This window comes from Solanum pennellii, chromosome 5 (assembly GCF_001406875.1).
Source record: "Solanum pennellii chromosome 5, SPENNV200".
Classification (NCBI taxonomy): domain Eukaryota; kingdom Viridiplantae; phylum Streptophyta; class Magnoliopsida; order Solanales; family Solanaceae; genus Solanum; species Solanum pennellii.
The window spans coordinates 38,474,124-38,500,839 of NC_028641.1; positions in this window are offsets into that span (position 1 = coordinate 38,474,124).

Genomic DNA, 26,716 nt, shown 5'->3' on the forward strand with positions numbered 1-26,716 from the left:
CGAACCGTAGTCCACTTTCGTCGTCCTAGAGTTAATCGAATATAGGGTGCAGCTGTCGACGGACCCCATCGATGGTCCGTAGATTCACCGATGGTCCGTAGACGCGGTCTCTTACTGTCGATCAAAGATAAATTTTGTTAAGACATTTTTGGCACCCCTCAAAGGACAATTTCAAGAATATCAATACACCTTATGTTCATATAGCAATCAACACACCATTTCATCATTCCTAGGGCTTCGATTATTCCAATTTCAATCCTAGATTCAAAGAGACCACCAATCCCTAAGTTGGAATAACACAATATACATAACAGAGTTCATTTAGATACTAGCACCCGCAATCTATTAATTTTCCATCATTCTAAGGGACAAGGGACCCAATTTTTAACAAGTTAATCATGAAATTTTGTCCCCAAGTCAAGACCCACATATAGTTTCATCATTTTTGCATGCAAATGAACGAGAATTCATTGAGCGGATGAGAATGGCATAACTGTACGCTGTAGTGGAGTTAATGTGAGGATGAAATTTTCCATAACAACACCGATCCCACCTTCGAACACCGACAGAATAAATAAAAGAAAAGGATGTGAATTTGGGAGAGAAGTGTTTGGGAAACTGAGGGATCTTTTGAGAAGATGGGAAATCAGAAGGAATTGTGGTGGATTTAATGTTGGAGTGAGTGGGGGAGTAAGAGAATAATGGGAGGGAAACGGTTGGGGAGAATTTGAAAAGATGGTTGTAACTGAATGGGTGTTATTTTAATATATAGCCGGTCGGGTCGGGTCGGGTCATTGCTTCTAGGGAACTAACAATTCCCCATCAACGGATCATAAGTCAATCGATGGTGCGTCGACTGCTTCATCGACTGTGCCCTAACTTAGACAAAATTAAAAATCATACCTGTGATCCACAGATGTCATCGACGGTCCGTCGATTGGTCCGTAGATCAGTGCATCAGACCAATTTTTGCAGATTTCCTTAGGCTTGGTCCCTACACATTGTGCACCCAATAAACCGTTCTTTTTTTGTATTTTCTGGATACTTTTTAGACACGGACCTTAGACTACTCTCTACCCAACACTCTAAAAGAAATAAATGAAAATCCGCACATGACATTAAGTGAAAACCAAAATAATGCAACTATTCCTATAAAGACAAGAAAAAAAACTAATGTTAGCTAGAGGATATATATTGGGTTGCCTCCCAATCAGTGCTTGATTTAACATCGCGGCATGACACAAGACTCTTAATTACTCTGACTTCATCAAGATGGTATGCCTCAACCACTTCATTCACATTTTCGCATGCCCGAGGTAGATTTTGATTCTTTGTCCATTTATCTTGAACCTTGCACCCTCCTTGCTCTCCAACTCAATCGCACCATGAGTGAACACTTGAGTGATCAAGAATGGACCAGTCTATTTGGACTTGAGTTTGCCCGAAAACAAGCACAACCTAGAGTTTAAAAAAGTACGAAATCCCCAACCGCAAATTTGCGCCTTTCAAATCTTTTGGTCAAGCTACTTCTTCATCTTCTTTTTGTAGAGGGATGAACTTTCATATGCCTTCAAATTTAATTCATCAAGCTCATTTAACCCATTTAATCTCTGTTTTGCTGCTTCATTCCAATCCATCTTCAGTATCTTCATTGCCCACATGGTCTTATGATCTAACTCAACCGGCAAGTGAAGAGTCTTCCCATATACAAGTTGGTATGGAGACATACCTATGGGAGTCTTTTATGTTGTCCGATAGGCCCAAAGAGCATCATCAAGCCTCCTTGACCAATCCGTTCTACTAGCATTCACCGTTTTCACCAGCATTTGCTTGATTTGTCTGTTTGACACCTCAACTTGCCCACTAGTCTGAGGATGGTAAGGAGTGGATACATTGTGGCTAACCCCATATTTCTCCAGCAACCCTTTAAACAACTTGTTGCAAAAGTGGTATCCCCCCATAACTAATAATGGCTCTAGGGGTGCAAAATCTGGAAATTATGTTCTTTTTCAAGAACGAGGTGACACTCTTCCCTTCATTGTTTGCAAGTGCTATGGCTTCCATATTTTGACATATAATCAACCGCCACAAGAATGTACTTCATCCCATGAGAACTCACAAAAGGGCCCATAAAGTCAATGCCCCACACATCAAACAACTCAATTACAAGAATGAGATTTAAAGGGAGGTCTTGCCTTCTAAAAATACCTCTATCTCTTTGGCCCCTATCACATGCCTTGGCAAACTTATGAGCATCTTGGTGGATGGTTGGCCAATAGTAGCCACATTTCAAGATTTTATGGGCATTCTGGATACCACTATGATTCCCACCCACAGGCGAGGAGTGGCATGCCTCCAAAACACTTAACATCTCAACTTCTGGAACACTGCGACAAATAAGACCATCAGCACAATTCCTATATAAATATGACTCATCCCAAAAGAAATTTTTCACATCATGCATGAACTTTTTCCTTTGATGAAAGAACAAGTCCGATGGTACTATATCTTTAGTCAAATAATTTGCAAAAACAGTGAACCATGGAATAAAGTCATGAGAAGCGGCAAAAACATGCTCATCAAGGAAAGTATCATCAATTTCAGCCTTTTCACCCAACTCTCGCATAGCTTCATCTTCTAATCGGGACAAGTGATCGGCAACTTGATTCTCGGTTACTTTTCTATCTTTCACTTCAAAGACAAATTCTTGCATTAGTAATACCCATCTAATCAACCTTGGCTTTGCATCCTTCTTTGCCATCAAATATCTCAAAGCAGAATGATCAGTATGAACTATGACTCTCGTGCCAAGCAAATAGGAGCGAAATTTCTCGAAAGCAAAAACCACCACAAGGAGATCTTGCTCAGTTCACAATATAGTTCTTTTGAGATTCATTAAGGGCCTTACTAGCGTAATAAATGTGGTGAAGGATTTTCTCCCTTTTTTGACCCAAAACTATACTAAGAGCAACCCCACTAACATCACACATCACTTCAAATGGCTTACTCCAATCTGGGGAAATAATAATGGGCGCAGACACTAACTTCTCCTTGAACTCACCAAACGCTTTCATACAAGATTCATCAAAATAAATTTTCCACTATTTCTCAAGTAACTTGCACAGATGATCAATTTTTGTAAAATCCTTGATAAACCTCCAGTAGAAGCCCGCATGCCCAAGAAAACTCCTCACACCTTTTACAGAGATGGGTGGAGGAAGTCTCTCTATCACTTCAACTTTGGCTCGATCAACCTCTATACCCTTCTCTGAGATGCGATGACCCAATACAATACCCTCTTTCACCATGAAGTGACATTTCCTCCAATTTAGCAAAAGGCTGCAATCTTCACACCTCTTGAGAACCTCGGCCAAGTGACTCAAACAACGCTTAAAATACACTCCTTAATAATGTCTTCCACCATATTGGAGAATATCGACATCATACATCTTGGTAAAGTAGCCGGTGCATTACACAACCCAAAAGGCATCCTCTTAAACGTGAAAATTCCATAAGGACAAGTAAATGTGGTTTTCTCTTGATCCTCCTGTGCAATAGAGATTTGGTTGTAACCCGAATACTTATCAAGAAAATAATGCCACCCCTTTCCTGCAAGCCTATCCAACATCTGATCCATGAAAGGCATCGGAAAATGGTCTTTCTCAGTCCATGCATTCAACTTTCGGTAATCCATACATATTCTCCATTCGGTCACCGGCCAGATTGGAACAATCTCATTAGGGACCACAATCATTCCCACTTTTTTGGTCACACACTGAACAGGACAAACCCAACTACTATCGGCAATCGGATATATGACCCTGGCATCCAACCACTTAGTAATAACCTTCTTCACTACTTCTTGCATAGGTGGATCTTACTGTCTTTCATGCTCTATACTTGCTTATGATCGGGCATGAGTTGGATTTAAAGTGAAAAAATACCGCATGGAACCCCAATAATGTTCGCAATTATCCAAGCAATGGCTGGTTTGAACCTCTTCAACACCTCTACAAGACACTCCCCTTGCTCCACATCCAAATACGATGCAATGATTACATGAAAAGTGGTACCTTTTCCCAAGAAAACATACCTCAGATGAGGTGGTAGAGCCTTAAGCTCAAAATTTTGGGCCTCCTAAATATATTGTTTCGCGGGTGGAGACTCGCGATTTTTCATATCTAACTCTAACTCTTTTGGTTTGAATCGAACATCACCTCTATCAAGTGCCCTAACCAATGAACCATACTCTTCAATACAATCACTCTCAAAATTCATGATAACTTCTGCTAGTGCCTCAACACCGAAACGCTCTTCTATTTGTACCTCGGACGAACTCTAAACCTTGTAGGATATCGCAGATACCGATTGGAGCTCACCACTCTACCTCATGGACCTACAAATGTTGTAAGTAGTTTCTTCATTGTTCAACTGAAACTTCATTTTCCCTTTCTCCATATCAACCAAGGCACGACCGTTAGCAAGGAACGGCCTCCCAAGAATAATAGGCACCTCAAAGTCCACCTCACAATCAAGAATCACAAAATCAACCGGAAAAATAAATGACTCCAGTTTCACTAGCACATCATAAAGTAACCCAATAGGCCTCTTCACCATTCGATCGGTCATCAGTAGCCGCATTGCAGTGGGCTTTGGGTCACCCAAAACCAACTTCTTGTAAATATAGAGAGATATTTATGCTTACCGCAAGATCACATAATGCTTTAGCAAAGTGTAACAACCTTATTTTACATGGAATAGTGAAAGAACCCGGATCTTCTTTCTTTTGCACAAGAGACCTAGTATTAATAGAACTACAGTATTGCAGTCGATCATCATCCTCAAAACTAACCGATCTCTTCTTAGTGACCATATCTTATATGAACTTGGCGTAACCGGGCATTTGCTCAAGAGCTTCTATCAAAGGGACATTGATGGAAAGCTGTTTCAACATAGTAATATAACACCAGTATTTACCTTCCTCAGTCTTTTTCACCAATCTTTGCGGGAATGGAGGTGGTGGTCTAGGAATGGGAGTCACCTTTTGGGGTATCTCAGCTTCTTTCCCCGATTTGTATACCAACTCACCACTAACTTCCTCTACCACATCATATCATCTCATCGGATCTTCTATGCCACACAGCATAGGTGGGTCAATGATCTGCTTACCCCCTCGAGTAGTGACTGCCATACAATGTCCATCATTTTTTGTATTTTGGACGGTATTGCTAGGATGAGTACCCGGTTGGCGTGGGTTCACAGTAGAATATAATTGGGCAATTTGCAACTCAAGATTCTTGATTGAGATTGCATGTGCATCCACCTTTTGCCCAATATTCACTAAATCACCTCTCAACTCTTTGGCGTGCTCATCACTAGCATCAAACCTACTCAGCATCTTCTGCAACATATCCTCAACGCGTAACATACTACATCCACCATACCTAAGAGCAACTTATTAATTTTGAGGTGGAACATAAGGCCCACTCCGATCGTTTCTGTTACCATAGTTACCCAGTTGAAGTTGTTGTTGCGGTTGTAGTTGCCACCTCAAACATAGTGACCCTATCGTTTGTAATTCCCATAGTTCCGACCTTGATTTCCTTGACCTTGGTGCAATTCTCCAAGCCTTGTTGTTTCGGGAAATTTCTCAAACTTTTCCGCAATCTCTGCATAACTGCACTCACCATAAGAACCACCCATAATAATATCAAGTACCACCTTATTGTTATCATCTTGCCGCCAATATAAGTACTTTTTCAATGATTCATGATCAATGCGGTGGTTTGGGACACTTCTCCGAAATGAAGTGAACCTATCCCAATAATTACTTACTGACTCCCCCGGAAATGACACAAAGTTGTTCACCCTATCTTTGTGGTTAAGCTTTTTAGAAACCGGGTAATAACTTGTTAGGAGCACATCTGTCAACTGCTCCCAAGTATAGATCTAATTATAAGGAAACTCAGTAAATCAAATTGCAGCCTCTCCCCTCAGTGAGCAAGGGAACACCTTTAATCCAATAATATTCATGTCCAAGTCTAGCCTCCCTACACAACTCTTGCACACCGACCTTAGTTTCGCAATGTGAGCATGTGGATCCTCAGATGGTAGCCCCGAAACAAATCTCTAGTGGTGAGAATCTGCATTAAGCTACTAGTCACCATGAATGAATGACCTTGTGGTAGAGGAGGTAGGACAAGAGGTCCATCCGAATCGGCGATTTTAACATTGCCCCTAAAATAGTCTTAAGCGAGTGGGGCAGGAGGTTGTCTCCTCAGAGCTCCCTCACCAGAGTAATCCACGATCACTTTGTTATGAGCATCAACCGGCGAAGGAAGTTGACGGTTGATCCCATCACCAATATTGTCAGGATTGTGTGGCTCGTTCGTTCTGCGGAGTGTACTATTCTCTAATGGAAGTATTGGTTCTCCTCGACTCCGTGTACTTGGCATACACTCGAGCTAGACCTGAAAGAGAAGAAAAAAGTAAAATCAGGAAATTATTCGCTAAACATCAGTAATTGCTCTTAGAGTTAATCTTAAAGCCACTCTTCCCGGCAGCGGAGCAAAATTTTGATACGCTCAAATTATACTTCCCTAAAAAAGTATAAGCGGTTGTATCAATTAAAGAACCCAAATGTTAGGTTGCGGTCGATCCCAAAAGGAAACTAGTTTAGACTTAACTTTAGTCTATGATTACGTCTATTTAGTCAAGTCCATTCCGAAAATAGTTAATTAAAGGGGGGGATTTATGTGAAACAAAAGTGTTCACTTATTTCTAATTAAAACAAGTAGCAAGATTAAAACTTTGGTGTTTATCAAGTGATGAGAGTTACCAGGGTTAAATGTTTCCTATAGGTTAATAACGCGGTAATCCTAGCTATAACAATTATTTCCTAGTGTCTTCCATGCAAAGTGTTAAGTTATGTATCTCTAATTCCTTGGTCCGGCAACTAGAGAATTTCACTCCGTACCTTGGTTCGTCTACGTGTGTTTAAATTACTAACCCTTACCTTTTACCACATGATAAGTATCATATTCGATGTACGACTTAGTTACTATTTCTCAATAATCAAAACTATCATATTAGATAGTGTATACTAAATCTATGTTGATAATTCTTTTCCTATAAACTACCTCCTTGGTCTGGCAAATAGAAATAGGGCAAGTTCTAACGCTGCACTCATTAAAAAGACTTCTAAATGAAAGTATTATCAATACATGCAAGAACCTATTCTAGAATTGCAATTTAGCTAGTTTTATCTTGTTAATCACCCATGGTTCCCACAACCCTAGTTGTGGATTTAGTTTCCCGTGCCTAGAAATACACAATTGATGGTCGTTAAACAGGATTTCATTTACTTACTTTGACAAGTTTGAAGAAAATCCAGAAATAACACTTGAATTAATGAAAATATCTTGAGAATCGATTATGGAAACTTGATGTAATTCCCAAAATCCCAAGTTCAACTTCCAATAACAAGAGTATCAAAAATAACAAAAAGTCTAACTCTAAAAAGAGGTTTTTAACCCTATTTATAATAATAAATTCCTAAATTAAAAGGAGTTCTAAATAAGGAAAGTCTGTCCAGAAACGAGTCTTCAATCGACGACACCACTGACGGTCTGTCGATGGAACGTCGGACCGTCGACTGCATCCGTCGGTCGATACTTATCATCTTCTTTAGCCTTCATCATTGCATCTTTTCTGATCCAATCGACCAACCAAAAGCACGGTCCGTCTATACACTTACAGTCCCTCTATGCCTTCGTCGTTCCGCACTTAGTTTTTCTTCAACTTTAGGGACTGGTACTAATCTCTGATCTGATTCATGATGTCCCAGGACGGTTTGTCGATACTTCCATAGCCCCACACAAGGTCAGAATTTCCTGAGTTTCCTCCAGATGCTTGGACCTCCAGTCGACGACCACCACCTGCGGACCGTCGATGGAACGAAGGGCCGTCAATGGCTTCGTGGGTCACCTTTTCTGCACAATCTTCTGCATTTTCTATTTTGGACGACTTTCCTGCAAAACACAGATAAAAACCATTAAAATTACTACAAAAAGGCCCTAGACACACACTAAACTTAAGGAAAAAGCATTGAAAGTACCGTGAAACCACGATACATTAGTTTTCCTTAGATATCTTAGGATCCTCTTAGTTGCCTTTAAGTGTGATTCCCTGGCACATGCTTGGAATAGTGCAAAAATTCTTGCGATAAATACAATGTCAGGCCTACTTGTTGTCACATATAATAGAGACCCAATAATACCTCTATACATTATTTGATTCACTAAATAATCCGTATCATCTACTCCAATTTTTGAGTTTGTACCCATGGGGGTATCAATAGGTTTAGAATCCACCATATGAAATTTATTTAGCATCTCCTTTGTATACTTCTCTTGACAGATTGAGGTGCCACTAGAGGTTTGCTTCATCTACAGACCCATGAAGAAGTTCAACTCTCCCTTCATACTCATCTCAAATTCATTTCCCATGAGGGTGGCAAATTATTCACACAGATGCTCAGAGGTGACTCAAAAATGATATCATCCACATACACTTGAATGATCAGAAATTCTTGATCTCTTTTCATGAGAAACAATGTGTTGTCAATTTTCCCCTCTTGAAGCATTTTTTTAGTAAAAACTTTGACAACCTTTCCTACCAAGCTCTTGGTTCATACTTCAGCCCATACAAAGGCCTTTGGAGTTTAAACACATAATTTGGCAAATTTGCATCCTCAAATCCAGGTGGTTGTTTAACATATACTTATTCCTTCAGAAAGGAACTTTTAACATCCATATGTAATAGTTTGAAACCCATGAAAGCTGCAAATGCTATGAGGATTCTAATAGCCCACATCCTAGCAACAGGACAAAAAGTCTCATCATATTCTATACCTTCTTCTTGATTATACACTTGAACTACAAGTCTGGACTTGTTTCTAGTGATAGCCCCACTTTCATCCAGCTTGTTTTAGAACACCCATATGGTCCAAATAATGGTTCTGTCAGCAGGTCTTGGGACCAGGTACAACACATTGCTTTGCTCAAATTGATGAAATTCATCTTGCATAGAGATTACCCAGTCAGCATCCATCAAGGCTTCTTTAACATTTTTAGGATCAATAGTAGAGTATGAATGCTTATAATGCAACCAAATTCCTTGTTTTTAACTTAGTTTGTATTGTTGAATTTAGAGGAGAAATGAGATTTTCAAGGGGATGAGATGAAATATGCTTCCATACAGATCTAGATCCCAGAGGCTTAGGTTGATCCATTTGTTCTTCTTATCTTCAGAGTCATAATTTGTTGTCGGAGGATGAATTTCCTCTTGGTTTGCATCATTAGAAGGACTAGGTTCCATATTAAGATGGTTTTCCTCTTTTACCCCCTCAGATAGACTAAGATTAGAAACATCAGAGTCTAGATTCACCTCAGCTTCATTCCTACTTGCTTCATGGTTTCTTTAATTTGAATATCACAAACAAATCATCATCATCCTTCATATCTATGTTCTTTAGATCACCACTCTCATCAAAGACAACATGAACACTTTCCTCAATGTAGAGTGTTCTTTTGTTAAAAACTCTATAGGCCATTCTTTAACATGAGTATCTCATAAAGACACCTTCATCACTTCTGGGATTGAATTTTCCCAAATCGTCTTTGCCATTGTTTAGCACAAAGCAGTTGCATCCATATGTCCTTAGGTAGCTTAGCTTTGGTTTTTTGCCGTTGAGTAGCTCATAGGGTGTTTTATTTAGAATAGGCCTAATTAAACACTTGTTGGTCACATAACCCGCAACGTTGATTGCCTCAGGGAAGAAGTTTTGAGGAAAATCTAACTCAATGAGCATGGTTCTTGCAATGTCTACCAACAATCTATTCTTTCTTTCCACCATCCCATTTTGTTAAGGTGTTCTGGGTGCTGAAAGTTGTGGTTGATGCCATTTTTTGAACAAAGGACATCAAGCTTCACATTTTAGAACTCAATTCCATGATCTGACCTAATCCCAACAATAAAGTATTTTAGCTTAGTTTGAATCATTTTGAATAAGTTCATCAGCACATCATCAGTCTCAAACTTTGACTTGAGAAACATAGTCTACGTGAATCTTGAGTAGTCATCCATAACAACCAAGATGTACTTCTTCTCACTTCCACTCTGGATGATCACTGGTCCACACAAGTTCATATGTATTAACTTAAGAACCCTTGAAGAACTGACATGCTTCTTTGATTTAAATGAAGATCTGGTTTGTTTCCCTTTGACACATGCATCACACACTTTACCATCACTTAATTTCAGCTTTGGTAGACCACGGACCAGGTTCCTAAAAATTAATTTTTTCAGTAGAGAAGAGCTCACATGACCTGGTCTCCTGTGCCACAAGTCAGCACTTAAACTTTAAGCATTTAGGCATGTCAGATCGTCTCCATGAGTTGTTTCCAATTCTGCCACATACACGTTTTTCCTTCTTCTAGTCGTCAAAATCACCCTTTTTGTGGACAAATAGGTAACAATGCATTTTTCTACCCAAAACTTGACTTCATTTACCTTATCAGAGATCTGGGAGAAACTAAGAAGATTGTACTTTAACCCACTTACATAGCACACATCTTCTATGGAATCTTTAAGAGATTTGTGAACTTTTCTTACGCTAAGAATATACCCCTTGTTGTCATCGCCAAAAGAGACACCTCCTTCTTCAAGTGCCTTGAGAGAAAGGAAGTTTTTGATATTTCCAGTCATGTGCTTTGAGCAGGCAGTGTCCATGTACCAGCACGTGCTACTACTTCCTTCACTTACCAGCAACAAACATTTGTTGTTAGATTTGGGAACCCACTTCAATTTGAGATCCCAATAAGCTGACAAAGGTATAATGAGAGTGTTTTTTTACCAATGTGGAAAATTTGTCTTCTTCAAGTTTGAGAACCCTACAAACTGGAGAAGGTTCTCTGCTTTTAGCAGTTTCTTGTCTAGGATTTTTTCCAGTAAGACCTGGTCCCCTTAGCTGAGTCCTTTTTTGCTTAGAATAGACAAAAATTTTCTTCTGAAGCTTTCCAGGCAGGACAATCTCCTTTCAGATGGTCGTTTCGACCATAGTGACGACACGGTGAATTGTCTAAAACAAATACATATTTGTTGTGGGGTTGATAGGAGGAGTAATTTTCAGAATTCCTAACCCCTTCTTGTTATAGTTTCTTTGACTTGTAACATTAGATAGCAATTTGATGGAGCTGGTCCATGAAGTTCCTTCTTAAGATTGATCAGGTCTCTCTCCATGTGATCATTTCTTTCAAGGGCTAAGGCAAGTCTGGTTTAAGTAGTGTTTAAATTGCTTTCTAACTCTACCTGCAGATTAGTAGCTTCCCCCTTTCTTTTACCAGATTGATCAATTATCAAATGCAGTTGCTCCTTAAGTTCAAGTTTTTCAGATTCTAGAACCATCACTTGTTCCTGAAGAAAAGAGTTCAGAACGACCATCACTCCCTTTTCTTCATTTAGACCATCAATAATAATGGTCATAGAGTCCTTTTAAGTGGTAAACTCTATAACAGAATCAATCAGGACATTTTGCTAGATTCGTCAACCTTCGTATAGAATAAGTATTTAAGTTTTGCTTAATGCCAAACAGGGTTACCCTTTCATCGTCAGATTTCTCCATGAGAGCAAACAGCCAGTCAAACACATCTGTATCGTCTTTAACCACCACCATGGAGGCAGCATCAGGGCATTCTGATTCCCCTGATTCACTTGATGAGTCACCCCACGCTGCAAGCGCTTTTTTCATGACATGATCAGCTGCAACCTTCCTTGCATTTTTATCTAGGACTAGGTCCATTCTTTTGTCCTTTTTGCCTCCATGTCTGTAGTGCTCTTTGTTTTCAGCTTTGTCCATTGGACAGTCTCTCATGAAGTTTCCATCCTTTCCACACTTCGGACAAATGTCACTAGCATTTGCAGTTTGAGGAAAATTTCCGCCTTTTCTGAATCCTCTATGCGTTCTCACAATTTTCTAAAATATCTTGGTGAGATAATTCATTTCATCCTTGTAACTAGATGCATCACCAGAAGAATTTTTGAGAATTAGTGACTTATCCTTTGTTGCCTCCTTTTTTGAGATGTTATGATTCCTATTCATCTCATAGGTTTTGGGATTGCCAATCATAGCATCCATTGTCAGGTCTTTCAGATCCTTAGCCTCAGTAATAACATCCACTTTTCTTGCCCAAGACTTAGGAAGAATTCAAAGTTCCTTTCTAACCTACTTGCTTGTACTGATAGATTCACCAAGACTTCGTAGCTTATTTGTTATAGATGTGAGTTTCATATGCATATGATGAATAATTTCTTCCTCTTTCATTGTAAAATTTTCATACTAGGTAGTAAACATGTCAAACTTTGATTCCTTTACTTGCTCTTTGCCCTCATGAGAAGTCCTTAAGCAATCCCAAATTTCTTTCACTGATTCATACGCAGAAATCCTATTATATTATTCAGCACCTATTCCACATACCAACAAATTCTTTGCTTTGAAGTTTTTATCAATCTTCTCTCTAAAAACCTTAGTGTACTTCAGATGAGCCTATGGCATGACTTTGGTTATTTCATCTTCTTTCACTTCAGTCGTTAGGATGAAGGGTCCATCCAACACTATATCCCATAGCTCACTATCTTCGGCCATCAGATAATCGTACATCTTTGTTTTCCACAAACTATAAAACTGGCCATTGAAATTTAGTGGTCTTGTTGATTATTGTCCCTCTTTTAGGTTCAGTGGAGCGGCCATTCTTTGACTGAAGTACCTCTCTTGGTGTTAACCAGATAGAGAGCACCTGCTGTGATACCAATTGATATAACGTGTGTGACCAATACCAGTTAATGGACCAGGTCCCTTGACTGGACTCGTCAGAAGTTGTAAAGTAAAAAATGATAATAACACAACACAAGCAGTTTACGTGGAAACCTTCATGATCAAAAGAGTAAAACCACGACCTGTTGCACAGGATTTTTAACTACTTCATTAATCTTATCAAGCAAAAGTGAACCGAGTTACAACCAATGTGAGAAAAAGTTAATAATCTTATGAACAAGTAATCTACCTATTACTTAAAGAGCCTAATCGAATACAACACCGCCAACTAAGCTATCATCCATAAACAACTTAGACTCTTTCCAAAGCGGATACAACACCGCCCACTAAAACACTTAACTCTAGATGCTTTAAATTTTTCCTGGGAAAATACAATATTGCCCACTAAAATCAGTTAACACTAATTAATTTAGAACGTAACACCAAATAACTATCTAATTACTTTATAGATTGAGGTTCATATTTTCAAGATATGCTCATAATAATAAATCCTAAGACCACAAAGTGGCATCTCTTTCAGGTTCTAGTTGATCTCGAGGACAATTCTTCACAACTTCGATCATCCTTTGCAAGAGTTCTTGAAAGCTTTTTCAAGTTGCAAAATACAAGGTTATGTTTATTGGGCATAATATTTATGTAGAATAGTCACATTCTTTGAAAGTCATGCCATTGGCCAACGCGTCTGCAACTTCTGCAACTGTTGGAGACTGTGCACCAAGTTTTTGTACTTTTTCCAGCCTGACAGTGACAAGTGTGTCGATCTAAGGACCAGGTCCCTTTGCATGGTCCCTGGGTGTGTCTTGTCATCATTTGGAGACAGTGCACCAAGAACTTGTACTTTTTTCCAGCTTGGCGGTCGAGAGTTTATAGCACAATGAACCAGGTCACTTCACAAGGTCCCTGGGTTTGTCAAATCATCAAAACTACAAATAATAATTTGGAATGCATTTCTCATTAACAGTTGTATGCAATCCTTACAGATACTCGAGAAAGAAAAAATTCATCTTGTTTTGGAAGAGAGTTTTGGATAATGTTTTGAGTTGATTAGGAAAACATTTTCCAAAACATGCAGTTTCTTTAGTTATAAGGCATCCTCTCATATACACTGCAGGTCTTTGTATGTCCATCATATTGTCAGATGTGACCGCTGGAGAAATATACTACTGTCTTCTCTATTTTTAAAACAAAGAGTGTGTTCTTATGTTTACCTTCTCTCCGCGTCTAAGATGTTTTATTTCTCTGTTCTGAATTTTTTTGATTCTTTGCCTTTGTAGTGACAAATTGTTCAAGAGACTGTCATAAAAAATTTTAAAAGAGAAACGGGATCAGAACTTTTAAGTTGTCGTCCAGGTTGATTTATTTTCCCTCCAATTTTTTTTAAAAAAAATCTAGGTGACTTCAGAATACATATGAATCTTTCATGTTCTATCAAAAAGCAACTTCCATTAAGCAATATTACACAGAAATGCAGACCACAGTTAGTCAATAATCATAGATGTGCATGTCTTTGATTTATATTATATTCTTTGACATGGCTTTCATGCTTTTAGTATCACCACAGAAACCTCAAATGACATATTGAACTTGTGCACTTTTTGTTAGACGAGAAGTGCTTCACGACTATGGTTTTGAACATATATCAACCTTGTATAATTTGGAGAAGTCAAGATTACTTAAAAAACAAGTTCATTCATGGGATTTCATCAATGATTTTTCAATATTAAATAAGAGAAATTTGTCTACCCTATTCTCTCTATTAGCTTTTTTCACAATTACAGGAGACTAAAAGCAACTAGATAAGAATTAAACGCTTTCTGGGGCTTGTAGTGACGGTTACTGATACTGCTAAGTATCATATCATTTTGAGCTGGATAAAGGATGTCCTGTCTTTTACTTCTTCTGAGTTCATTTTCATGCTCATTAGAAATAATATTTGAAGTAGGTATAGCATGAGAATGAACTCACATAGATGTAGAAGCACTGTTATGCACATCACTTATCACATTAATATTAAAAAGAAAAATATGCTCAAAAAATTCTGCATCTCTAGATTCATAAATAGAGTGATCACTTAGAGACATAAATCTACATGCAACACTATTTTGAGCATAACTAATAAAGACAGTATCAAAACTCTTAGAACAAACATTTATGCGTTTAAAATAAGGTAGACCAACCTTAGACAAACACCCCCACACTTTCAAAAATATCAAGTTAGGAGCAAACCCTTTCCACAACTCAAATGATGTCTTGTCTAACTTTTTGTGTGAGAATCTATTTAAGAATATAACATGCATAAAAGACTTCTTCTCCCCATATATTGTCAAATAGACAAGATCTTAGTAACCAAAAAACCATCATTTCTTTAAGGGTTCTATTTTCCGTTCGGCTACACCATTTTGTTTGAGAGTATATGGAGCACTAACCTCATGTAAAATACCATTTTTCTCAACAAAAGTCTTCTAGAGTTTTAGTACAATATTCGCTGCCCCTATCAAATCTAAATCTCTTAATTTTCCTATCTAATTGATTTTCCACTTCTGCTTTGAATTTCAAAAACATGCTATCATTTAGGTCATTGTCGGAAAGGACTGTAAGAGTTATTTCTAGAGATTAATTCTACAATGATCATAATATTTTTAACAATGATATAACATTATTGTCTTTCTTTTCCAGAGACACATGATCTTGGTCTACATTTAACTACGTTTACATCCAAACCTTCATTTCTTGCCCGACTTGATCTGGAGAAAACTCTAATCAAGGATGAAAGCTATGATATGTGAGTAAAATGAAAATTTTAATTCTAATGATTGATGACTTTGGTAGTTTAAGACCATATCCACCTTTCAGCTCTGTCTTAAATATTCAACATTACTCAGAAGTTCTGTTGCACCAAGTGTTTGGCCTCAAATGTTGGAGAATTGTAAAAGCAAGGGTGTGCTCCATTACTCCTTTCTCCAGTTTTTTATTTTTATTATGTGGTAAAGAAACATAATTATTATTCAATCAGTAGGCAAACAAGCATATACATCTGGAGATCAATCTTAGCCAGTCCACATCAAACCAATCTAGAGAGAATATGATGAATTTTTCATAACAAATGCTACTCTCAGTGCAGAAAATAACCACGTAGAGAAATTCCTACAATACCATCAACTCATGTCTTGCACTGTAATCTACAACTATCTTGCCATGTGTAGAATTCATTAGAAATATATTGTTACTATTTAATTCCTTGAAATTGTGATTTTATCATCTCTTTGCTTTTCATGTAATATGATCAGAAAAAGTGATATGTATAAGCTGGAACTGCAAGCGAGGGGAAGGGAGACGGCTTTACCCTTTTCCTTTTCTTCCGAGTTGATGGTTTTCCTGTTCTATTTGCTTACTCTTTCCTCACTGGGTAAATGCAGATGCTTTGAGTACATTGAGAAGATAACCTATAAGCAAGAACCACTTATTAATGGTTTCAAACCCTTTACACAACTCAAATGTTGTCTTGTCTAACTTCTTATGTGAGAACCTATTTAAGAATATAACATGCATAAAAGACTGCTTCTCCCCATCTATTGTCAGATAGCCAAGAGCTTAATAACAAAGAATCCATCATTTCTTTAAGGGTTCTATTTTCCGTTCGGCTACACCATTTTGTTGGGGAGCACTAACCTCATGTATAATACCATATTTCTCAAAAAAAAAATCTTCTAGAGTTTTAGTACTATATTCACCGCCACTATCTAAATCTCTTAATTTTCCTGTCTAGTTGATTTTCCACTTCTGCTTTGAATTCAATAACATGCTATCATTTAGGTCATTGTCGGAAATGATTGTAAGAGTTATTTCAAATGTTTGATTCTACAACAATCATAATGTTTTTAACAATGTTATAACATTATTGTCTTTCTTTTCTAGAGACACATAAATCTTGGTGAGCATTTAACAACGTTTACATCCAAACCCTCGTTCCTTGCCCGACTTGATTTGGAGAAAACTCTTGTCGAGGCTAAAAGATATGATATGTGAGTAAAATGAAACTTTTCATTCTAATGATTGATGACTTTGGTAGTTTAAGACCATATCCACCTTTCAGCTCTCTCTTAAATATTCAACAGTACTCAGAAGTTCTGTTGCACCAAGTGTTTGGCCTCAAATGTTGGAGAATTGTAAATGCAAGGGTGTGCTCCATTACTCCTTTCTCCAGTTTTTCTTTTTATTATGTGGTAAAGAAACATAATTATTATTCAATCAGTAGGTAAACAAGCATATGCATCTCCAGATCAATCTTGGCCACATCAAACCAATCTAGAGAGAAAATGATGAATTTTTCATAACAAATGCTACTCTCAGTGCAGAAAATAACCACGTAGAGATAATGCCTACAACACCATCAACTCATGTCTTGCACTGTAATCTACAACTATCTTGCCATGTGCAGAATTCATGAGAAATATATTGTTACTATTTAATTCCTTGAAATTTTGATTTTATCATCTCTTTGCTTTTCATGTAATAAGATCAGAAAAAGTTATATATATGAGCTGGAACTGCAAGCAAGGGGAAGGGAGACGGCTTTACCCTTTTCCTTTTCTTCCGAGTTGATGGTTTTCTTGTTCTATTTGGTTACTCTTTCCTCACTGGGTAAATGCAGATGCGTTGAGTACATTGAGAAGTGGACCTAGAAGCAAGAACCACTTATTAATGGTTTCAAACCCTTTCCACAACTCAAATGTTGTCTTGTCTAACTTCTTATGTGAGAACCTATTTAAGAATATAACATGCATAAAAGACTGCTTCTCCCTATATATTATCAGATAGACAAGAGCTTAATAACAAAGAATCCATCATTTTTTAGGGGTTCTATTTTCCGTTCCGCTACACCATTTTGTTGGGGAGCACTAACCTCACGTATAATACCATTTTTATCAAAAAAAAAAATCTTCTAGAGTTTTAGTACTATATTCACCGCCACTATCAAAATCTCTTAATTTTCCTTTCTAATTGATTTTCCACTTCTGCTTTGAATTTCAAAAACATGCTATCATTTAGGTCATTGTCGGAAATGGATGTAAGAGTTATTTCAAATATTTAATTCTACAACGATCATATTGCTTTAAACAATGTTAAAACATTTTTGTCTTTCTTTTCCAGAGACACATAAATCTTTGTCAGCATTTAACTACGTTTACATCCAAACCTTCATTCCTTGCCCAACTTGATTTGGAGAAAACTCTTGTCGAGGCTGAAAGCTATGATCTATGAGTAAAATGAAACTTTTGATTCTAATGATTGATGACTTTGGTAGTTCAAGATCACATCCACCTTTCAGCTCTCTCTTAAATATTCAACAGTACTCAGAAGTTCTGTTGCACCAAGTGTTTGGCCTCAAATGTTGGAGAATTGTAAATGCAAGGGTGTGCTCCATTACTCTTTTCTCCAGTTTTTTCTTTTTATTATGTGGTAAAGAAACATAATTATTATTCAATCAGTAGGCAAACAAGCATATACATCTGCAAATCAATCTTGACAGTCCACGTCAAACCAACCGAGAGAGAAAATGATGAGTTTTTCTTAACAAATGCTACTCTAAGTGCAGAAAATAACCACGTAGAGAAAATGCCTGCAATACTATAAACTCATGTCTTGCATTGTAATCTACAGTTGTCTTGCCATCTGCAGAATTCATGAGAAATATATTGTTACTATTTATTTACTTGAAATTTTGATTTTATCATCTCTTTGCTTTTCATGTAATATGATTAGAAAAAGTGATATATATGAGCTGGAACTGCAAGCGAGGGGAAGGGAGACGACTTTGCCCTTTTCCTTTTCTTCCGAGGTAATGGTTTTCCTGTTATTTTATCTTACTCTTTCCTCACTGGGTAAATACAGATGCTTTGAGTCCATTGAGAAGATGACCCATAAGCAGGAACCACTTATTAATGGTTAACGTCTTCTTATGTTGTTCTCAATAACAAATTCAGGGTTTCTCAAGAAGAATTTTTACTATATCGAGCCAAATATAGTTTCTTTATATATGCTTTAAGACACATCCATGCTTTTAGTATCATCACCTGAACCTCAAATGACATATTTAACTTATGCACTTTTTTTTAGACGAGAACTACTTCACAGCTTTTGAGCATATAACAACCTTGAATAATTTGGAGAACTTTGGATTACTTTAAAAATAGGTTCATTCATTTTGCAATATTAAATAATGTTGGACAAAATACTACAATATTAATATTAGAAGTTTGATTAGTTTGTTATGTAAATTACGTTTGGTTCTTTTGAGCAATTTAAGAGAACATGGTGTGCTTATTTATTCTCTATTTTCAACCTATGTTTTGTGAGTTTTTTTTTTTTTTTTGGTAATTCCACCTGGACTCATGAAAAATTATAAATTGGCATTGGAAAGGCTAATATTAGAAGGCAAAGTGTTCTAGCAAAGGTGATTTCTTAACCATGGGACTTCAACCTGAGGTTGCGTTGGGTTTGTATGTGAAGTGAAACTAGTGGTATACAACCTCAAATCCAATATTCCTTTTACTTAACAAATTCACATTTATATTGTGATTTTAGATTTCTAGTGTAGTGTATTAGTGGAGATTTTAATGTTATTATGACTGCCGGAGAAAAGAAAGGCGGTATTCCTCATAGAATGCAGAAAAGTTGGGACTTCATATATTGCATGGATGATTGTGGCATGGTAGATGCCGATTTTACTGGTCCTAGATTTACCGGGTGTAGCGCTAGGAAAAAATGGAATAGAATCTGGAAGAGACTTTGATAGAGTTTTAATGAATCATTAGTGGGCAGCCAACTTTTCGAGAACTAATGTAGAAAACCTACGCTAGTCAAATGCTCTAAAGTTGAATTCACAAGCATTAAATATTTTAGATTCTTAAATGTTTTATTGAACATCTTGACTTCAAACATGTGGATCAAGACGCTCTGAATGTTGATATCAAGAGTAATAGTATGTGGAAACTTAAACTACTTAGCAAAACTCTCAGTCCGTAATCTAAAACTATTATTGGTAATAGACCAAACGCCCCCCTAGGTATGAAATTCATTGAGAAACATATTACCCAAAATGAGAATGACAATCTCACAAAAACTCCTAATGAAAAGGAAATTCATAATACCGTTCTTGGGATGGAATTGGGGGAATTTTCTTTTGAACATGATGAGTGAGAGATTTTCACTTATTTGGGGTAATTTGAGTGTTATAGTTGTTGTAGCATTATTCACTAGGAGTGTTATCACTAGTTGGAGCATTACCAAAAGTGTTCTTTTCATTAAGAGAGCTGAAATTCTTTTTAAAATGCTAAACCATTTCAATACTAATCAACTTTTTAAAGGTTTTATAATGATAATACAAGGCCCTCAAGTTAATCATTTATCTTATGCTCACGATATTCTCCTTCTTTTCTTCAGGCAATCAAAATTCCTTGAAACTAATCAAGCAACAATTTCGAATTTATGAAGTAGGTTGTGGCTCGAAGATTAATGAGGAAAAAAGTTATTTCTTGATTGTTGCAAGGACTATTACGGATTAGATAGATAGAATAAAAGGGATTATTTTGCTATACACATAATCAATTTCTTATAACGTATTTGGATTTCCCTTGTATATCGGAAAAACTTTGATTTCCAGTTTCAGTGATATGGTATCTAAAATTAATAAAGTAACTACAATATGGGGAAAAATGCTACTCTCCTTTGGGGGAAGAGATATATCGATTAAGCATGTCTTACAATATCACTCCTTAAACAGGTTAAAAGACCACAGAGTAGATTCTATTGGAGAACTAGTGCTGGGTAACAAAGATACCACTGGTGTTCATGGAGATACTTATGCTTTCCGATTGATGAAGGTTGTGTTGGGTTCAGGGCTATTGATGGATATCATTAATGTTTAACTATGAAACCTAAGTATTGCAAAACGTACCCCGGTTAACAAGAAATGGATATGGGGTCACTCTTCGTGTTGGAAGAAAAGGAACAGGTCAAAGAGTGCACCGCAGACAACATATTATGGAAATTTAACTATGGAAATGAAAGCTTATGGTGGGACAATTGGACCGGCATGGGGGCTATTGCATATATTATTACTATTGATGATAGTCCACCATTCCGACCAGTCAACGATTTTATTCTCAATGGTCAGCTTAAATAAATTTGGAAGAATTCTCCTCTACATGTCATTGTTGTCGAATCTCCGTGGATGAGACAAGCCATCATTCCCCATAGAATTTTTTTGGTGATCCTTTCTATATTCCTTATGATCCTGGATTCATTGTTTGTTTCTTTTCTCGATGGTGGTTTAAGAAATCTCTTAATTCATTGCATCAACAAATTCATACAATTGATCCTAGCCTTATTTGTTGGGAACTATGTGTGTGGTCAAGTATGGCTCTAAGAAATTTCCTATGCTAGTTAGTCAGACAAAGCATCAAATTATTTCCCATATTAGATGATGTTGGAAAAAATACTACAAAATTGATATTAGATTGGAATTATAAAGTAATAAATAACTTATCACAAACAGTGTGTCGTGGCAAGCCACTGCCCTGGAAGAGATTTCGGCTAAACTCTGGTGCAAATCGTTGTAGTCGGTTGCTCCCGAAGGTTCCACAGTTACTTTCACACACGTGCACTCGATGATGAAAGTTTGGAGTTGCACAAAAACAGTTGCCCAAAAATCTACAATAGGAAGAAGTATTGTTCAAGACAATAAAAGAAATTTTTGAAAGAAAGAGTGAATTAAAGAAAGGGCATGATTTTTTTTTCTCTGTGTTTAGCTCTCAAATAATACTCCTTAAATAGGAAAATCATTTACATTTCGTCCATCAAAAGAATATAAGAAGCTAACGTATAATCAATGTAATGAAACATAACTCTTACATTAATGATAAATTTGTTGTAATACAAAAGTAACTTCAAGTCTTCTGAATATTTTCTTACGAAGTTGAGAAAATGACACTTGAGATATATATGAACCATTCATGAGGAAGTAACTTTCCTATTTCACATGTACGAACGACTTAGCAATGTTCACATAGATTAATCACGGAGAGTTAAAAGATGTAACTTATCCTTTGCATTAAAAGAAAAAGAATAATCCCTTACTAATATGGAGATAAAGAATAAGAATAATTTCCGGGCAAAATAAAGGAACATGTACTTAAGTGTCAATATCTTTCGATTTTGAATTCACATATAGTGAAATGAGGCAACAACACATATCCTTAAAGTGAAGTACTCTTGAACTAAATGGACATAAGCGGAGACCCCCACAACACATAACAAATCCTTGATTTTTTATACAAACTACGCGATACAACAAAGTGCTTTTATGGTCATGCACGCGCACGTTGGGCCTTATGACTTCTCTAGAAGACTGCCCGAAATTGTTTCATAAAAAGAGACCATATCTTCTTACTCCCGTAGGAGATTCTATCAAGTATATCTCAAATAGACCACCTTAAGGCTATAGAATCATTAAGATCAAAATAAGCTCAACATTATAAAACATTGCCTCACGCCATAGGAATAGAAAATGTTTTGTATATTGTGGACTAACAGGTCCACCACATTACCCAAATCAATGGGCTTCAACCCAATCCCCCTTAATGTTTCAAGGATTTCCTTGTCAATCCCTTTGTCATACGATCCACCAAATTTCTTTCGGACGATACATATTCCAAGGAAATAACACCCATTTTCAAATACTTCTTAACCGCATCGTGTCTGATGCAAATATGTCGGTTTTTTTTCATTGTACACACTATTTTTTGGCAATTTCATTTTCTTCCTGTGAGTCACAATAAAGAGATACTGGTTAACATGGTCTTCCCCACAAAGTCATATCAGCCAAAAGATTTCTCAGCCACTCAGTTTCTTTCCCATCCAACTCGCAAAGAATTCTTATTCCATGGAAAAACATGCTATACAAGTTTGTATGGATGACTTCCATGAAATAGTACCTGCACCCAAAGTAAACACATAGTCATTGGTCGAGTTAACCCTATCATTGCAGTTACCCAATTTGCATCACAAAAACATTCTAAAACAGAACGAAATTTGTTAAAATGCAAACAACAAATTATAATACCTCTAGAATACCTTAACAACCGACGAAGAGCTTTCAAGTGTTCACTACTGGGATTATTACTATGTATACTCAATCTACATATAACATAAGCTATATCAGACCGAGTATAGTTCATGAGAAACATTACACTTCCAACTATTTTAGCATATTCAATTTGATAAACAGTAGATTCTTTATTCTTCTTCAAGTGTATTCTAGGATTATAAGGAGTTCTCACTAGAACAACATCAAAACAATCAAAACCTTTTTCAACATCTTTTCAATGTAGTAAACGATATAAAGAAAAACCATTAGCAGTTTTTTTTATTCTAACTCCGAAAATCACCTCTGCTTCACCAAGTTCTTTGATTACAAATTTAGAAGACAAAAAGTTCTCGGTTTCATTAATATCATTCACATTAGGACCAGAGATTAACATGTTATCTACGTAGAGACATACAATGTCACAATCTGAACATATAATCTTAGAATAAACACAACTATCATATGGACTTACAACAAAGTCATTATCCATTAATTTGATTTTAAATTTTTCATGCCATTTCTTAGGTGCTTGTTTTAGTCCATACAAGAACTTTCTAAGTTTTCATACTTTATTCTCTTATCCTAGAACCACAAAACCCTCAGGTTGAGTCGTATAGATTCTTCCTCTAAATCACCATTTAGAAATGTTGTTTTAACATTCATTTGATGTACCACTAAATAGGTGAATAGTGACTAAAGCAATAAGAGTCCTAATGGTTTTTATTCTAGTCACAGGAGAATAAGTATCAAAGTAATCAATACCTTTCTTTTGGTTAAAACCCCTAATTACAAGTCTCGCCTTATATTTATCAATTGTACCATCAGGTCTCAATTTCTTCTTAAATATCCACTTGCTACTTATGGGCTTACAACCTTTAGGCAAATCATACAAGTCCCAAGTATGATTAGAAACTATAGAGTCTAGTTCACTTTTAGTAGTCTCTTTCCAAAATATAACATCTATTGATATCATTGCTTCATCATAAGTTTTAGATTCTTCTTCTATTAAATATAAAGACAATAATTCATCATTTAAAAGATTAATATAAAAAAAATTGGTTAAGAAAGTAGTGACAAAATCAGGACCAAAAGTAGTGTCAACTCTATGTCTTTTACTTCTTTTGAGTTCATTTTAATGCTAATTAAAAATAAAATTTGCAGAAGGCATTAACATGACAATAAACTGACATAGATGTTTGAACCATTGTTTTTCACATCACTTGACACATTAATATTTAAAGGAAAAACATGTTTAAAAAACTTTTGCATATCTAGATTCACAAAGAGAATGATCACTTAGAGACATAAATCTATAAGCAACACTATTTTGAGCATAACCTATAAAGACAGTATCAGAAGTCTTAGAACCAACATTTCCTCGATTAAAATCAGGTAGACCAACCTTAACCAAAACTCCCCACTCTTTCAATGAATTCAAGTTAGGAGCAAAGCATTTCCACAACTCAAATGAAGTCTTGTCAAACTTCTTATGCGAGACTCTATTAAGAATATAACATGCAGAGAAGACTGCTTCTCTCCACATACTATTAGATAGACCAGAGATTGAAAATATAGAATCCACCATTTCTTTACGGGTTCTATTTTTCTGTTCGGCTACACCATTTTGTTGGAGAGTACAGGAAGCACTAACCTCATGTATAATACTATTTTTCTCACAAAAATCCTCTAGAGTTTTAGTACTATATTCACCGCCCCTATAAGATCTAAATTTATTAATTTTCCTATCTAATTGATTTTCAACTTCTGCTTTGATTTTCAAAAACATGCTTTCGGCCTTATCTTAGACTTAAGAAGATATAGCTTAGTGTATCTAGGAAATTCATCAACAAAAGTTACGTAATAATTTTTTCCATCTTTGCTAACAGTGTTCTTGAAATCTGTTAAATCTGACGTATTAGTTCAAGTAATTTAGTCTTTCTACTACTAACAGATTTGAAAGGTTTCTTGGCATGCATTGCTTATACACACAGAGGACATTTACAAAAATCATCAGTTTTTATCATAGGAATAAATTCCATTTTCCTAAGTCTTTTAATAGAAGTAATATTAACATGACCTAGTCTACCATGCCACAAATTGATAGACTCAACAATATAAGAAGAATTCGAAATACTTCCATTATTGATAATCTCTTGAACAATGTTTAGTACAAATAATCCTCCACTAAGATATCTTTTCCTAACAAAGTATCTTCCACAATAAATAATTATTTTATCAACTTCAAAAAGAAGTTCAAGGCCTACTTTGTTGAGAAGTGCTTCGGAAACTAAGTTTCTACAGAGGGAGGGAACATACAAAACATTGTTCAAGGATAATGTCGTTCCAGAAGTAAAACTTTTTCTTTACCCATTACTACATCAGTAGTGGAGTTACCCATATATACACACTCTCCATCAGTGAACTCCTCAAAAAGTCATGGAATAACTCTTTATAGGAACCAAAATTCATTGAGGTGCCTATGTCTAACACCCAGTTAGTTTTGTTTGCTACCAGATTTTCCTCAACGACTACAACAAAAATCACTTCATTACCCTCAGCAAGATTAGTTTGGACATCACTTTTTCCTTCTTGCTTTGCATTCTTCCCTTTTCTTTGATAGCACGTGGAATCCCTGTGACCAACTTTTCCACAAACAAAACAAGGGCCCTTAAATTTTTGAATTTGACTCTCCGTCTTGTTGAGTTGATTTTTGTTCTTCTTTATATGTTCATTGTTTGAAACATTCTTCTGTTTGCCTGTGAACCAGTCTTCCACAACAGTGCCAAAATATTCAACAAGATTAGTTTTAGAAGGATTAAGAGAAAGTTTTTCCATCTTATCTTTGAGAAGGTTTGCCTCTTCAATCCTCATATGACTAATAAGTTCTTGGAAAATTAAATTCTTTTCTTATGTTTTAATTGAATTCTATAACTACTCCAAGATGGTGGGAATTTTTCAAGCAGAATATTAGCCTCAAATATCTCACATATATACATGTCCTCGTTGAGAACATCTGAAGTCAAGTTCTCATATTCGTGAACTTGTTCTATTGTTAGCTTATTATCAACCATTTGGAATTTAATCCACTGACCAACAACATATATTTTCTTTCCAACATTATCAGCACCATATTTGTTTTCAAAACTATCCCATATTTCTTTGGCATATTTAAAGTTAAAAATAAATCAAATAAAGGATTAGTCATATAATTTAGGAAATGTCCTCTCAGAAGTTTATTATCCTTTTCAAACTTCTTTTTAATATCATCAACAACCATAACATTGCTAGAATCAGTAGTGGTGTTAGAATTATATATAGAAGGTTCTTTAAATAAAACATAATAAACTTCTAATTGTTAAAAAAAATTAAAAAATATTGTAACAATCGTTTAATATTATTTCTATCCTAAGGCTCAAGTTTTGACAAATCATTAAAAAAATTGTTTAAATAAATAGTCATTTATCAATATTTTATGTTAGGAAATTGCTTTCAAATTGTACGGAAAAATATTACAATATTTATATTAGTACGGAATTATGAAATAACAAATAATTTATCACAAGCACTGTGTCGTGGAAAGTCACTACTTTAAAAGCGATTTCGGCTCGACTCCGGTGCAAATCATTGTGGACGGTGTGATAAGGCACATATCTTTTATACTTATTCAAGGAGGAAGA